General features: G+C 47.0%; 1 protein-coding gene across 4 annotated transcripts in view; it reads right to left on the bottom strand.

The window, feature by feature from the left end:
* RNF216 (ring finger protein 216) overlaps positions 1 to 12,132 on the bottom strand; it is a 75,836-nt gene that overhangs the window by 61,813 nt on the left and 1,891 nt on the right. Inside the window, exon 3 of one of the 4 annotated variants that reach the window (XM_063171710.1) lies at positions 11,774 to 11,876. The exons of the other annotated variants lie outside the window; for them this stretch is intronic. The gene's annotated coding sequence lies outside the window, so the exon portion shown is untranslated. The remainder of the gene's footprint in view (positions 1 to 11,773; positions 11,877 to 12,132) is intronic. 4 annotated transcript variants of the gene reach the window in all.

Below are 12,132 nucleotides of genomic sequence, written 5' to 3'. Positions count from 1 at the left end.
GTGGACTTTCTCTTGTTTCCAACCAAAATCCAATGCACCAACCCACACAGTGCTGTTCCTGCCCCCATCAACAGGTGAGAGGGGCAAAATCCCCTTGCCTGAGCTGTCCCAGGGCACCCCCACATCCACCTGCATCTCACACCCTCAGATGGTGTCACTCCAACCATCCCTGTCACCCTTACTGCCAGGGAAGTCACACACAGCCTGGAGGGGAACAGAACCATCCCAGCCTGAACTCCCCCAGTGCTGCCAAGTGAGGCACAACTTCAGAGCCACCAGAGATGCTCCAAGCTCATTTCCACACCCCCCTCATTCCTGGTGTGTCAGGAGGAAGCTGCACCCTGGGCAGAGCAGTGTCAGTGTGTGGTTTGTGCCTGCACTGTGAAACAGCACAGGCACATTCCAGAGAACACTTCCTTACCACCATCTGCTATTTTATAGAAGAGATTTCCCTGATTTACAGCAAGGGTTTGGTACAAATTCCAGGAAACACCATCTGCTCTCACACCAAAAGGAGAGCATGACAGGAATCAGGTTCCCTCACAGGACTTGGCTTTTTGAAGCTGAGCTTTGCTACCCCCACCTGTTCTCAGAGAGGCACAATGAATTGGCCAGAGGCTCCCAAACAGGATTAGGGGGCCAGAGGAATCACTGCAAACTAAACAGGAGGTTTCCATTTTATGCTCTGCCAGCTTAGAGCTCTCCATTCCCACTGTCACAGAGAGGCTGAACACACACAGGAACTCCAAGCAAAATTTGATCACTGAAAGGAGAAAGGAGGTTTTTTTTTCTCTTATTGGAAAGTATTCATTTCCTCATTGCAGCACAGAGGAATCTGTACTATTAAATATTTACTGATGCATAAGCTGGAAGAAAATGGTGGGTCTGCTATAAAATCCTTTTTGCTAGTACACATGAGCAGAATAAATTCCCCCTCAGTAATTCTACTTAACTTCCTCTGCAGGGAACAGGATTTGCAGCTAGGACAGTAAAATGAAGAAATGAATTCAGACACACAAGATACAATAATAAAAATTAGAATGTATAATTTAGCACTTATAAAAGCCCAGCAGCACAGGCTTAGTGCCTGAGGGAACTGTCTTCAGAGGAAACCTCCAGCATAAAGATTTCAAGGTTTGCCTACAAACATCCACATTTACCTGATCCTTGATCTGGGGCTGGTCCAATTTTGAGTGGGAAATTGGATGAGGGAACAGCAAGAGGCCTCTTCTAACCAGCATTGCCACAAATGTGCAACTGAGTCCTGATACCTCAGTAGCACATCCTAATTCCAGTAGGCAGCTCCAAGATTATCACTGGCACATGGTGCTTTGAAAACACCTGAAAAGCAAAATTCTGGGGGTGTTTCCACTAGATTCTTCATTTCTGTCTTATAAGGAGAAATAAATCTTTATTTGCCAGAGTGGCATGAAAGTGCTGTTCCACCATCCCAGGTAGGTGCTGGGGCACTGAAAGTGCAAATTCTGGCCTTTGTAAAAGGTCACATCCACATTATCACAGCTGTATTTTCCCTGGTATTTGTGCACAGCAATCACCCAGCCCTGCATAGCACTTTTCCATCCTTAGCTGCCTGACTCCTTTAGCAAACAAAATCAATTCATTTCTTGTCATTTAAAAGGTGGAGAAATGGAAGCAGGGCAGGCCCAGTGTGGCCAAGGTCACCAAGCAAACACAGCAAAGGATCACTGTGAGACTGCCTGGGAGGAACAGGGACACTTGTGAGAGCCACAAACCAGCCCTTGCAGCATCAAGTGCTGCAGACAGGGGCTGGACAGCTGTGTGCTCAGATCTGCTCCAAGCAAAGCTGAGGGGTTGGATATTTCTCCCCTCCAGGGACTCATGGTGCATTAGCAGGGCTGGCTGCTTCACAGGGGGGTGACACTGTAAATGCTCAGCACAGCCACCAAAAAAGCAAAAAAAAAAAATCTTCTCTCAAATAGCTCAAATGGTGCTTTGTCCAGTGCTGGCTAAGCCCCAGCTGTTCAGATCCATGAATGATGGATAAGACACAAAACTAAGGTCATATTTTCTATGGGCCACTCTGGCTCCTGTAGAGAGGAACTTGCACACTTCCACCTTCAGCAGTGAGAAGAGGTACAGGAAATATTCTGAAATTAAATTTGGGATAAAAAACTACCTGCACTTCCATAGAAGAAAGTGTGCACACCACCAAAATGGTTTAAAAGCAGGAATATAATAAATAGCATGAACTGTAATACACAGTCAAGGCAACAACAAAAAAAAGCCAAGGCTGGAAAGAACTGGCAATTCTTCCTACTTCAAAATAAACTGAATAAAACCCCAAGCATCTTAATAAAGCCCTGCTTTGAGAGTGAAAGCCAAGCTTCCACCAAGAGCTAGCAATTCATTTTGTCAATACTCAATACAGAGCTGAAGTTTAAACAAATATCCATAAGCATGGGCCAGTTCCATCTAGTGGCATGAATAAGAAGTTTATTCATGTTTATAGCACCAGCCCGCCAAGAATGTGAAGTAACAAGATCAAAGCCACCCTGGGGTCTTGCCCTACATAAACAATAATAAAAAAGCAAGGAAGACAGATGGAAAGAAGCTATTCCACACTACCTCAGTGATTTCAGAGCCTATTTATAGGCAAAGAATAAGGCTACCTGTAAGCAGGCTCTAACATGCCCATCAGCTTTCCTGCAATGCAGTCAAGGACAGGAAACTCGAGTTGTTTTAACAGCAAAGCAGTCAGGTCAACACTTTCCAAACATTCTCATTTTTCTTCTTTTAATAAAAGGCTTCCATCTGCATCACAGCACATCAAGCTGGATTTGGGACTTGAATCCCTATAGCAGTATCCAGGTGACACAAAATTCTCATCATGACTTCTAAGACACCCACTGACTGCAGGGAGGAACCACCACACTGAAAACATGGTCCCACCCAATTTCACCTCTGTATTACTCCATAACTCAGTCACAGAAAATCCTGAGTTGAAGGAACTCACAAGGATCAGAGCCCAGCTCCTGGCCCTCACAGACACCCCAACAATCCCACCTGTGCCTGAGAGCATTGTCCAAACCCTCCTGGAGCTGTGGCAGCCTTGGGGCTGGGACCACTCCCTGGGGAGCCTGGGCAGTGCCCAGCACCCTCTGACCCAGCACACCCCAGCTGTCTCACTGTGCAGACAATAAAATCCTCCCCATGATGGTTCTTCCTACAGCGAATTCAGAGAAGAACACATTACCAGAACAGCTATTGGGAAAAGCAGAGCCCACCAGGGACTTGGGTTGAGCAGTTCTCTGAAGTGACAAGACCTCAGACTGACAGCTGAGGTCACAGGGACTTCCTGGACAAGCTCCTCAAACATGCAAAAATGTCATCCACCAAACCACTGCTTCCAACCACCACTGTGAGGTAAGGGATCAGCTGCTACGAGGGGAAGCAGGTCTCAGGAGCACACAGAATGCTTACACAAGGATTTCCAAAACCCATTCAAAATCCTTTTAAACACCACATGACATATTTTTAGCTTAACCTAAAATTAGCCACCATTGGTGCTGTGCATATATTTAATCTCCTGATAGATGAAGGCGTTTCTGGACTGCAGTAACTGGAGCAGAACTCAAATCTGCTCCCTCCACCCCACATTTGTGCTGTGATGAGCATCTTCAGATGGTGCTGGAATTCAAACTGACAGTCAAGGGGAGACCCCCCCTTCTCAACACAGTGTAATGTATTTTTCCCCCCTCATTTACAGCATTTGAGATCTTGAACTCCCACATACCCAAGATGGGACTGGGCTCAAAGTGCTCTTGTCTGGCTGCAGCTCAAGGCAACAGGACTAGACAGAAAGCAGGGGAGGCAGGAACTGAGATCCCAAATGAACAGGGGGGAGGGAAAAAAAAAGAGCAACTTGAAAGAGATGTCAGCAACATCAAATCACTGTGTTTTAGCCTCTCCCCCTCACAGAACACCACTGTGGCTCACCTACACTGACAGAGGAGCATCAACTCCTACTTTGTGCCTGCGGGCAGCAAACGTGTCTGCTGGTAGCCTGCGAGCAAGGTGAATTTCTGGTTTATTTCAAGCTGCTAAAACAAGCTACTTAAATAATGCAGGGCTTGTGACAACCACCAAAATGAAAAGCTAAAAATTCAGTCTTTAAAAATAAAAAAAAATAAAAGAAAGCACAACAGAAGGGAAATAAACCAGCCTGACTTACTGTCAAACATTTCACCAAAACATTTCAAAGGGTTCACCATTTGCTGGGGGCTGCTCCTTGTAACAGGCACTGAGCAAAAGCAGGGAGAGTTTAACAGTGGTTGATCGTGTTAAGCAGCATCATCCCAACTGAAAATGAGAAATCCCCTGATCACAAGCCCAACAAGAACTGCTGGGCCCAAACAAATCCTATTTGCTATGCACAGGGCAGCTACTGCCACTGCCTCACACCCTGCAAAGGGACAGAGCCAGAGGGCAACACGTGGGGCTGCAGCAGGGCCTCTGCCAGCAGGTCTGCTCAGTTCCAAGCCTGGGAAAAGTGGAAAAAGCATTGATGCCAGCCCAAAAGCCTTACCCTGGCCTCTGAGGGCAGGAGGGTGTGGGCAGAGGCTCACAGGAAACACCCCCTGGTTTCCAGCAGCACAATCTGCTACAGGTGTTGGCCAAAGGCTCCTCTCAGGAGCCACACCAGGGGTAGACACAGGACAAGAGCATCCACACAGCTCTGCCACCAATTTTTGGACCCATAGCATGTGCTGAAGAGAAACAACAAACCTGAAGATCATTTAATAACAGAACTGGCTGGTGAGTTATGAAGTATTCCCCAAGTGTTTCCCACATTAGCAGCTGGCTTGGCTTACCACAGGATTTGAAACACATACACTATGAGAAGGGGAAGACAAGATTCCTGAGGTGTGAGAAAAATCAAGGAACAGAAACTGAAATGAACAATAAAAAGAGCCAGGTAAAAATTCTAGGGCAGAAAGCCACAGAACTTGTTTAACCACAACAAACTATATTATATAACACAAGAAGTATTTTGTGGCAATTAAATGAAACCTGAATGCTCACCTCCTCCCAACACACACAGCTCAGTATCCCAGCACAGCAGCCACTGTTTCCAAAACCACACCAGCCTGGACCTGGCTCCAGCAGCTCCAGGACAGGTCATGAATGAAGATGGAAATGAGGAATGACTCTGGCAGCAATCACAGCTTCCAGTTACTCCCCAAAAGCTCCCAGCTCCTCACCCTCCCCTACCCAAGGAGGAAAGCACTGAAGGGAGTGATGCCCTCTCCTCCCAGGCTCACCACTGGGAACTGCAGAGTCAGGAGTGGGACCAAGAGCACACCAGGAGAGGCTGCAGATGAACACAGGACAGGCTACACCTGTGCCACTGCTCCAGGCTAATGGAAATTGCTTACTCAGGGGCAATCAAGAGAGAAGATATTTAGGGATTACTTGGTTTCAAATCCCCAACTAGATTTTTTTCCCCCATTTTCTAAGCCCACTCAGGACTTACAGGAAATATCTTGGCTGTTTGTACATCACAAGACTTCTCATCAACCTTACTTGCAGTTCACTTCATCAAGGTCACAGTATCAAAATTATTAATCATAATTGTTTGAAGTACCAATCACCATTTTTATCTGAAACACAAAGTACAAGAGGAAGGAAATGTACCCAGTTTTACCTAATTCACTAACAGCTGGCCACATACATTGGCACCAGTTTTCCTCCCAAACCTGCAAAATATTTGCATTTCCCTAGCAAAATATCTGCTCTGTGAGCTACTCTCTAAAATGTAGGACTGTTTTGAAACTGCTGCATTCATTTTCCAAAACTGGGCAACACAAATGAAAGTTTCCCATTCCTTTGAGCTACTCCCTGGTGATTGGCATCAAGGTCAACTTGTGGACACTTCAGTGCCTTCCCAGGACTCCCATCAGTTCCTCTGGCAGATAACAGAGCTCCATCATCCCATCTCCCTGAGCAGCTCCTCCTTCTGATGCATGCAAAAACCCACTCTCTGCACAACAAGTAGAAACCTTTCTGTCATTCTCCCTCCCCCCAAAAGAATCCTGAAAAAAAAAATTAAATCTACAAATTCTGATTGTAAAGGAGAGTTAATGCCTTTACCTTGAGCAGTTCATTTTGAGAGTGAAGTGAAAAATCAAGGTTCTGAGGGAGAAGGAAGTGTTCCTGGAGTAAGTTCCTGTAAAGGGCTGTACTCTGCCTGCCTCAGACTTCTGGCATGTGCAAGATCATCCAGGGTAATCCCTAAATCCAAAACCTCCCTCCCACATCACAAACACAGGTGCCAGCTTGGCATTTCACACTGATGCAACAATTCAGACACAGCAGCCCAGCACTTGGCTACAGACCTGCACACAAACCCAGCCTTGCTCCCAAACCAACATTCAGAAGAACTCACTTGTTCTCATTTTGTGCTGTAAGGGTGGGGATGAATGGAAGAGCATGTGAAACCATGTGATTTGCAGTTCTGCTGTTTCCAGAGTGAGTTTTACTTCCAGTTTCCTTTCCCCAAACTCCCAGCCAGGGGCTGCTTTGATCAGCACCAAGATTCAGTCACCTGTGGGTTTAAAGAGCTGGAGCCACAAAGCCCCGGGTGCTGCACACACCTGCCACAGCTCCACACAGCATTAATTGCAGCTGCCTTCTCTTCTCCATAAACCCAGCAGCCACGTGGAAAAGAGCAGCACAAATGCCCTGTGAGCCCCAGGATATACAGCAGAGTGCTCCTCTCTTACTTCTACTTCACAGATCCCTCCAGGAGAAAGGACAGAGCATTTCCTCTCCAAATCCTCAGTAGTTTCTCTACCTTTTTTCTTTTCTTTTTTAAGGCATCCTGAATGCCACTTTAAAGATCTTAACAGAACAAAGAAATCCAAGTGCAACCTTTTAAGTAGTTATTTAACAAGCTGGATGAATGTCTTCAGGAGCATTCAGGTTCCCATCCTAGCTCTGTTTTCACTGCAGAGGAAACAGAAATAAAGGATTTAAGATTGCTGGGACAGGCAGTGGCACTGACATTCTCACTGATGAGCAACCAGGAGCCTGCTCAGCTCACAGCCCTGTGTGCAGGGGCACTGAGAGCAGGGAGAACCAGGCTGCACACAACCAGCAAACTGCTGTCAAAAGCAGCAGAGAGGGACAAGTAGACCAAAACCAAAAGGGCTGGAAAGAACAGAGTTAGGTTCAGCTCTAGAGGCAGCCAGAGGACTTGAAAACCACAAGGAACTGACAGGCTCTGATGGCACCCTGGATCCCACTCAGGAAACCACCCAAGCTGCACTGGGAAGCCGTGCTCCAGAAAAAATTACAAGCATAATGCACCACCAATAAAAAATACGGAAGGGGGTATTTTTGTATTTTATTTTATATGTGACCTGAACTTATCACAAAAAACTTTGCTTTCAAGCACAGCACACCTCACCTCGTTCTCAAAGCTGCTGACAACACAAAAGCTGAGACTTGACCTTGAGGTGGCACGCAGGGAAAAAAATCTGAGTTACTGCAGCAGCCCACCTGGGCAAAAAGAAGGTCCCTGTCAATCTGCACAGCATTTTCAGAACTATTGACTTAAAAGCCTGCCACCAACCCTTCCAGGTGTCAAACATCCAGAGTGAGGGAATGATTCACAGGTCACATATTCTGGTTACAACAGCTGTGCCCTTTTTTAGGGCCACATTAAGCACCTGCACTTGCCACAGCTCCAAAGGTCAGCAGCCAGAGGCTGTGGCTTCACGCTCAGAAGGGTTTCACCTCAATACCTGTTAAGGGTACTCATGTTCCCACACCACAGCTTGCTTCCTCCCCTCACACTGTGCTCCTCCAGCACTTCTTACAGCTTTGAGAGGAAATGCCCTGGAAAACATTTTTGTAGGATTCAGATCAGACACCCTCCACACATGGTGGAATTGGGAGAACAGAATTAAGGTGATAAAATAAAATGCAAGAAGGAGGAAGATCTCAAACTACAGCTTAAGCTGATACAGCCACAGCCTGTCCCTACCACTCAAATTACATGTGCTCCTCCTGCAAGGTCAGGCACTTTCAAAGATGCTTTTACACAATCAATTAAGGGTTTAAATATACACAGAAGCCAGTTTAGAGCCAGACTGGGCCAACAGGCCAAGTTCACAGTGATAAGTCTTAAATGGCCTTACCTACTCAGAGTAAAATACCAACAGAAACCCTGTAAGACAGGTGCCAACACCTGAGCAACAAATCCTCTGCACCAATTTCTGCTGGAAAGAGTAAAAAATAAGCTGCCTCTTGCACCCAACAACTGTTGCAGGAGGAGCATTGTCACAGAAGAACTGAACTACCCCCTTACTGCTCCAGCACCACAGATGACCACTTGTCAAAAGATTTGAGACAGGCAGCACAGCCTTTGTAAAAGTGGGTTTAGTTTTGTTTACAGCCACGTGTAGCCTTGCAGCCAATTCCAGCCCAGCTCCCAGCAGTGAAAAGCCAGGGCAGCCCTCCAGGCTCAGGACAGTTGTCCAGCCTGACTTCACCCACGTCACGTGGCAGTGGCCACTGTGGAGTTAAAATAGCAGAAAAGCAAAGAGGCTGCATTCGAGGTAAATATCACTGTATCAGAACAGAAAACAGTGAAATTAGATGGTGGCTGGATTTAGAGATGCTCCACATCCAGCATGAATCTCTTCTGAGACTACTAAAGTTCACAAATGAATGAATGATGAGCTAAAAAGGGAGAAAAGAGGAGCTGCATGTTAACTCTCCAGGTCCACAGTCCTGTAGATTAATGAGACTGTACCACCCTTTAATGCCAAGGCAAACCAACATTTCAGACACAGGACAACAAAACCAGGGGGTTAGAGGCTGCACTCAGAGCACTTCAGGACAGACTGTTACAGGCAGTGAATCTGTGCCCACCCTTGGTCAACACACCCGTGTCCAACACTGGGTGAGTCCTCACAGCAGAACAGAAATTCCCTTCCTGGGTTTGCACTACCAGACAGATTATTTCACTAGCTGGGCTGGAGTGACAGTAAAAAAAGCCACAAATCACTAAATAAACACAACACATTGAGCTGAAAGCACTCTCCAGACACTGTGTCCAAGGCAGAGGTGCTTCCAGCCTGTGAGCTGCTCTGTGCCAGTCCTGGCAGATCCAAGGGCACCTCCCAGTTGATACACAGTGAAGCTCCAGTACAAAAGGATTCTGCTTTAACAATCCACAAGGAACTATTTACATTAGCCAAGTTACTGCTCCCAGCTCTTGCTCATCCGTAGCTGGAAATCCCAGCAGCACAGGAGGCATTAAATGCCCTACCCTGCTGCTTTCCTGAAAGGAAAGAAAGAGCTGCTTTTCCTGCCTCCCCATTATGCTGCTGCTGTCATCTCTCTCAATTGCATTTCAGCACATGACAGCAGAGCAGGGAGAGGAGGAAAGTCCTCAGCAGCAGCGTGGCTGTGCTGCAGGCAGCTTGTCAGCACTGCTGTCCCTTCCCTCTGCCAACCCCCTGAAATGTGTTTGCCCAACAGAGCTTGTACTTGCCAGGGGTACAGGGGCCAGTGCTCCTTCCAAGACTGGCCTTCAAGCAGAAATGATCTGCAAGAAGCATCAGGGAGAGGTTTTCCTTCCCATCCATCACACCAAAACACATCATATCTCTGGGATGGGATTTGGAAGTGGAAGTGTAAATCTGTTCCTCACTCTGGTTTTGCAAGGGCTGCAAAAAGCCAGACGCTGCCTGCTTTCCTCCAAAGAATACCAGGAGCAGTGCCCACAGCTTGGTAAGAGCATGTCAGTCTGGATAAAGCAGTACAGAGGCCTTGTGCAAGGAGTGCTTTGGACAAAACATATTACTTGAGGCCATTTTTCATTCTTATATTCACCCACAAAGAGATTCCAGCCAGTGCAGATCCCAACCACCTTGTGCTGCAGAGCAGCATCACGTGGTGCCTCTACAGATCCCATCCAAATGTTCCTCTGAATAATGCAAACAGCAGCTTGGCCTCCTTGCAGGGGAGAGCAGGCTGAGGGAGCAACACCACTGAAAACATTTCAGGCCACCCTGCCACCCACAAGCACTCCCAGTTTTATTTCAGCTCATCAACTTCGCTTCTCATTACAAGGGGCAACCACAGCCTCCAAAACTCATCCTGGGAGCAGCTGGGCACCACCAGCAGCAGCACAGGAGTGGGGCACCCTAAAGCCAGAAAGGAATCCACATGTTTAATTTAAATTCCTCTGACCTGGGTCAGGAACACTGTGAGGTGACAGCGTGGCTCGGGGTAGCAGCTGCCCCACAGTGAAATCCTCCCCTAAAGCCCAATGGTTTTTCCACTTAATCAGGCACTGACAGTTCCCCCTAGGAACACAGGCAGGGAAGCACAGCAGGGCTGGTAATTAGGAGAGAGGTGTCATTCAGAAGGAATATCACTTCCCATTCTCAGGAGTTAAGCTTTCTCAAGGATTGTTATGAATTTAGAACCATTGCAAGGCCTTAAGCACTGACCCAGAGGAAAAACATCACTCCCGAGATAGTCCAAAATAAACTTGAAATTCTATAAAAGTGACACAAAGGTTGGTGAGAATGAGATTATCCCAGCTCAGTGAGACACTCCTTATTATCTCTCATCTTAGTGCTTTGACAAACATAACTTACTCAAGCCACCAGGACACTGCTAAGTGGCTTTTTTCTCCCCTCTTTTCCTGCTTCCTCTGCCTACCCCGCCCCAATTCCCCCATCTCCCACTTCCAGTAACCTCCTTAAAAACAAAACTACTCTAGAATAATGTTGGCCAGCCCATTATTCAGCTCCATTTCAAACACAGGAACTCCCAGGCTGTACACAAATGACCTTACCTCCTGGGAGACAGCTGCTGTCCCAGGCAGCTGTGTGTTTCACACCTTCTGCTGTATTTAAAAAGGCACCTGTCCCACTGGGAGTAATCCCAGTTACAAGAAGCAGCTCTAAACCCCACCATCACTTCAGTGCACACACAAGCTTTGGAGACTATTAATGTCTCATCTTTAAACAGTTACAATGATGTCCAAATTCAATAATTTAAAGGGAGTCTTAAAATATTTCCAGATCAGATCCATCTGCAAAAAACAAAAAAGAAAACAACTCCAAACTTTCAATGACTGGTGCAGTTCTGACTGTCCCAGAAAGAATGCAGCCAGTGGCAAGCCCCAACACCCAGCACTGCTGGCACTCACACACAGCAAACCACTCACAATGGCTTTAGAAAGATATAAATAAAAATAAGACACCCATTCCAAATTAATGAATGGGAGCTTCTTCCAGCAGGCACTAAACACCACCCGAAGGGCTCCACGTCTCTTGCACTTGGGTTTGTGCTACTCCAGGTTGCTAATCAGCTCCTGGCCCCTGGGAAATGCTTCCTGCCTCTCTCCAGCTGTGCAGGAATTGTGTGTTTGCCCCACCTATCCTTGCCACAGGACTTTGCAGTGATTTGTGTCCAATTTCAAAGCACAAGCCTCGGCAGCAGCAGGAACGCCCACTGCATTCTCAGGCAGACAAAGCACTGGTCTGCCCCGGAATTTGCATTTCCGAGGCAGCTCCTGAACTCCAGGCCAGGAACAGGCTGCCAGCACCCTGCTGGAATCCAGAATCCTGGAATCCTGCACCTTATCACCAGGAACACCTGCCCCAAGTGCCCTTCTAGGAACTGCTGCTCCTGCCCTCACTGCCTGCAGCCAGTGCAACCAGAAGGAAAACATCCTAGGAAGCAAGAAAAAGAGATGGAAGCAAACCTGTCACCACAGTGCAGCACCTCCAAGCAGGCTGGATGTCTACAGAGCTCCAGGAAATCTGTCTGAGTCCCTTCCCAAGTCTTGGTGTTCCAGGCACAAACTCCTGTCAAGATGATTGTTTATTAGCATGCAGTCACAGCACCAAGACACCCAGCACATGAAATCTATTAACGTGTTTACAATTGCAGAAAGCCTGATGTAAGGCAGTGGAATTTTTGCACAGCATTCATCCTAAAAATTAAAAGCACATATTAAAGCTGTAAATCCCACAGTTCTGGAATTAAAAGCTGTGCCTGGAATCCTCCCAGTCCTAAACAAAGTGGGTGCTACCCCATGGTTTGAGCAGCACAGGCCCTGTA

The sequence above is a fragment of the Melospiza melodia genome, chromosome 18 (assembly GCF_035770615.1).
Source record: "Melospiza melodia melodia isolate bMelMel2 chromosome 18, bMelMel2.pri, whole genome shotgun sequence".
NCBI lineage: Eukaryota > Metazoa > Chordata > Aves > Passeriformes > Passerellidae > Melospiza > Melospiza melodia.
Note: the sequence above shows the minus strand (reverse complement) of the source record. Positions and strands in the feature narration are given on the sequence as shown.